The sequence below is a fragment of the Sturnira hondurensis genome, unplaced genomic scaffold, assembly GCF_014824575.4.
Source record: "Sturnira hondurensis isolate 20B ecotype Veracruz unplaced genomic scaffold, ASM1482457v3 Scaffold0025379, whole genome shotgun sequence".
Classification (NCBI taxonomy): Eukaryota; Metazoa; Chordata; class Mammalia; order Chiroptera; family Phyllostomidae; genus Sturnira; species Sturnira hondurensis.
Genome location: NW_028098010.1, coordinates 117,977 through 123,348, shown reverse-complemented (window position 1 = coordinate 123,348; position 5,372 = coordinate 117,977).

Genomic DNA, 5,372 nt, shown 5'->3' with positions numbered 1-5,372 from the left:
CACAACTTCTATTCAAAATAGTATTGGAAGTTCTAGCCACAGCAATCAGACAAGAAAAGGAAATAAAAGGCATCCAAGTCAGAAAGGAGGAAACAAAACTGGCATTGTTTGCAGATGACATGATAGTGTGCATGGAAAATCCTATAGCCTCTACCAAAAAACTGCTCAAACTAATAGATGAATTTGGCAAAACAGCGGGTTACAAAGTCAATGTCCAGAAATCAAAGGCATTTTGTATACCAACAATGAAACAGCAGAAGCAGAAATGAGGAAAAAAATCTCATTTGATATAGCAAAAACAAAAATAAAATATCTGGAAATACACCTAACCAAGGAGGTAAAAGACCTGTATGCAGAAAACTACACAACACTGAAGAAAGAAATCAAGGAAGACATAAACAAATGGAAATATATACCATGTTCATGGATTGGAAGAATTAACATCATCAAAATGTCCATACTACCCAAAGCAATTTACAGATTTAGTGCAATACCTATTAAAGTGCCAATGGCATATTCCACAGACATAGAACAAACATGTCAAAAATTTATATGGAACCATAAAAAACTCCGAATAGCAGCTACAGTTTTGAGAAAGAAGAACAAAGTAGGAGGGATTACAATACCTGATATCAAACTGTATTACAAAGCCACTGTAATCAAAACAGCCTGGTACTGGCATAAAAACAGGCACATAGACCAATGGAATAGAACAGAGAGCCCAGAAATAAACCCAAATCTCTAAAGTGAATTAATATTCGACAAAGGGGGCAATAACATAAAATGGAGTAAAAATAGCCTCCTCAACAAATGGTGTTGGGAGAACTGGACAGCTACATGCAAAAAAAATGAAACTCGAGCACCAACTTACACCATACACCAAAATAAATTCAAGGTGGATGAAAGACTTAAATAAAAGCCGTGAAACCATTAAAGCCCTAGAGGAGAGCATTGGCAGGAAAATCTCAGATATTCCATGCAGCAAGATTTGTACTGATATGTCCCCTAGAGCAAGGGACATAAAGGAAAGAATAAACAAATGGGATCTCATCAAAATTAAAAGCTTCTCCATGGCCAAGGAAAACAGTATTAAGATAAAAAGAGAAGCAACAGTTTGGGAAAGCATGTTCGCCAATGACATCTCAGACAAAGGTTTAATCTCCAAAATATACAAAGAACTCACACAACTCCACTCAAAGAAGGCGAGCAACCCAATTAAAAAATGGGCAAAGGACTTCAACAGACACTTCACCAAGGAGGACATACACAGGATCCAGAGACACATGAAAAGATGCTTGATATCACAAGCTATCAGAGAGATGCAAAACCACAATGAGATACCACTTAACACCAGTCAGTATGGCTACCATAAACAAAGAAACAAACAAGTACAGGAGAGGTTGTGGGGAAAAGGGGACCCTACTTCACTCTTGGTTGGATTGAAGACTGGTACAACCACTATGGAAAACAGTATGAAATTTTCTAAGGAAACTAATAATGGACCTGCCTTTTGAGCCAGCAATTCCACCATTAGGAGTATATCCTAAGAACCCTGAAGCACCTATCCAAAAGAACCTATGCACCCCAATGTTCACAGCAGCACAATTTACGATAGCTAAGAGTTGGAAGCAACCTAGATGCCCATCGGTCAACGACTAGATCATAAAACTATGGTACATTTACACAATGGAATTCTATGCTGCAGAAAGGCAGAAGGTGCTCCTACGCTTTGCAACATCATGGGTGGAACTGGAAAGCATTATGCTGAGTGAAATAAGCCAGGCGGTGAAAGACAAATACCATATGATATCACCTTTAACAGGATTCTAAACAACAAAACAAACAAGCAAGCAAAATTTAACCAAAGACACTGTAATACTGAAGGTGCTGACAGTGTCTAGAGGGGAGAGGGGAGAGAATCACAGGGGAAACGGGGAAGGACTCACATGAAGAAGTATCAAAGACACATGGACAATAAGTACGGTGGGGGGCAGAGTAGGTGGGAGGTGGGGAGCACTGGGGGGGTAGGGCTGGGTATACAAGAAAGAAAACTGTACTTGAACAAGAGTTAAATAAAAACTTAATTAAAAAAGAATCTAACTGAAGAAATAGAGCCTGAAATTTTTCCTAACTTGGTGAAAAAAGACATATATGGCTATAATGTCAGAGAGTTCCAAATAAGATAAACCTAAAGGGGCCATTTACAAGACACATCATAATTAAAATGACAAATTTTAAAGACGAAAAGGAAATCTTAGAGAACAAGATAAAGTTAGAAATACCTACCAGTGAGCTCCCATGAGACTTTCAGCTAATTTCTCAACAGAAATATTTTAGGCCAAAAGAGATTGGCACAAATATTCAATGATGAAAGCATGCACTTACACCAAGACTACTCTACACAGCACGGCAGTCATATAAAATTAAAGGTAAAATAAAAAGCTTCCCACACAAGAAAAAGTTAAAGGAATCTGTTACCACCAAACCAGTACTATAAGAACTGTCAAAGGACTTGTTTTAAGAAAAAGAAAGCAGGAAATTTAGCATAATATAAAGACTAAAATGGCAATAGATATGTACCTGCCAACAATCACTTTAAATTTAAATGAATTAAATGCTCTAAAGATATGACATAGCTGACTGAATAATAAAACAATACCCATATACTATTCTGTCTATAGGAAACCCACCTCAGAACAAAAGATACATGCAGGCTAAAAAGATATTTCATGCAAATGGAGACAAAAAAAGCAAGGGTGGAAATATCTATCTCATAAAAAACAGATTTTAAAACAAAGGACGCTGAATAATGATAAAGAGACTAATCCAACAAGAGAATACAATACTTGTTAATATTCATGCACCCAACATAGGAGCATGTAAATATGTAAAACAATTCTTGATGGACACAAAGGGAGAAATTGACAATAATACCATCATAGTAAGGGAATTAAACACCCAACTGACATCAATAGATTTTTCCAGACAAAACATCAACAAAAAAGCAGTGGCCTTAAATGACACTCTAGATTATATGAATTTAATGTAGGTATTACAGAGCATTTCACCCTAAAACAGCAGAATATGCGTTCTTTTCAAGTACATATAGAACATTTTCTAGGATAGACCACATGTTAGGAAACAAAACAAGTTTAAATAAATTTAAGATGATTGAAATCACATCAAGCATTTCTCTGACCACAATACAATGAAACTAGAAATCAAGTGCAAGAAAAAAAAAGAAACTGTAAAACACACACAAACGTGGAGATCGAATAATCTGTTACTAAACAATGAATTGGTTAACAATGAGAAGAAATCAAAGAGACCTTCAGACAAATGCAAAAGAGAGAAAAAACAGAAAATCTATGGGACAGTCCTAAGAGGGAAATTTATAGCATTGCTGACCTACCTCAAGAAGCAAAAAAATTATCTTACATAAACAAACTAGCTTTATACCTAACAGAACTAGAAAGAATAACAACCACCAAAGCTCAAAGTAAATATATGAAAGGAAATAATACAAACCAGAGTGGAAATTAATAAAATAAAGTCTAAAAACAAAAAGCTATACAGAAGATCAGTGAATGCAAAAGGTGACTCTTTGAAAAAAATAAACATGATAGATAAACCTGTCCCTGGATGCATTAATAAAAAAAAGTGAGTGGACCCAAATAAATAAAATCAGAAATGAAAGCCAAGAATAAACAACTGACATGACAGAAATAGAAAGAATGATATTAAAATATTTCAAAAACTATATGCCAAAAAATTTTATGATCTAGAAAAAATTGATAAATTAATAAAAACATACAATTTTCCAAACTGAATAAAGAGGAAATAGAATATCTGTCCAATTATATCAAATGAAATCAAAGCAATAATAAAAACCTTCCAACAAACAAATGCCATGAACCTGATAGTTTCACAGGTGAATTTAGCAAACATACAAAAAAGAAATGAAATCTATCTTTCTCAAACTATTCCAAAAATGTCAAGAGAAATTGCAAGCTAATTTTATAAAGCTAACTTCTAATTTCAAAATCAGACAGAGACACTACAAGTAAGAAAATTATAGGCCAGTATCGCTTATGAACACAGATGCAATAATTCTCAACAAAGTATTAACACCCCAAATTTAGCATTACATTAAAAAGATCTATACCATGATCACATAAGATTTATTTCAGGATGCAACGCTGGCACAATACTTGCAAATTATTTAAAGTGATGTACCACATAAGCAAAATCAAAGATAAAAATCATATGATCATATAAATAATTGTGGGAAAAACATTTGACAAAATTAAACATACATTTACGGCAAAAATCTTTCAGCAAAGTGAAAATAGAGGGAACATTCCTCAACATAATAAAGGCCATGTGTGAAAAACTCACTTCCAACATCATACTCAAAGGTACAAACTGAAAGGTTTTTTCTAAGGTAAAGAATGATACAAGGATGTCTACTCTCACCACTCTTATTCAATATAATACTGGAAAAATCTTAACTACAACAATCAGACAGGAAGAAGTAAAATGTATCCAATTGAAAAGGAAGAAGAAAAACATTGCAGATGACATGATACTGTATATAGAGAACTCTAAAGTTTTCACCAAAAAATTTCTAGAACTGCCAAGTACCATGATACCAAATTAATATTCAGAAATCAGTGGCAATTTTATATACCAATAATGAACTATTAGAAAGGAAAACAATTGCATTTGCAGTTACATCAAAAATACTTAAGAGTAAATTTAATCAAATAGTAAAAGATCTTAAGAAAGTACAAGACACCAAAGAAAGAAATCAAAGAACATACAACTAAATGAAAACATATGAGGGGGAGACCCCCAAAAAAACAGGATTTGTTTATCAAAATTGTGTATTTATTTTTACATGTTTAAACTTCAGTCATCTTCAAATTACCCTCCATTTGATGCAATACACTTGCTGAGATGTTTTTTCTGCTGTTCAAGTCAGTTTTTGAATTCATCAATTTTTATGCCTTTTAGTGCTTCTGCTGGTTTATTTTTGTTGTTGTTTCTTTGTTTGTTTCACCTCTTTCACATTGTCAAAACATTTCCCTTTGAAGACTTTTATAATTCAGAAAAAAAAAAAACCTTGCTGGTGTCAAGTTTTGGTGAATAGGGAGGGTGGGGCAGAGGGGTCATGCCATTGTAGGTCATAAACTGCTGAACATTCAATGCAGTTCAGTGTGGTCAAGTGCACTAGTACATCACCCATCATGAAATGGACAAATGTATTGAGACTTTAAAAAAATTAACTGAATGTAGCTTTTCACAATAGCACCAACTGGTACATTGATACAAATGGGTTCCTACCTAGAATACTCACTTAGCAAGGGAAG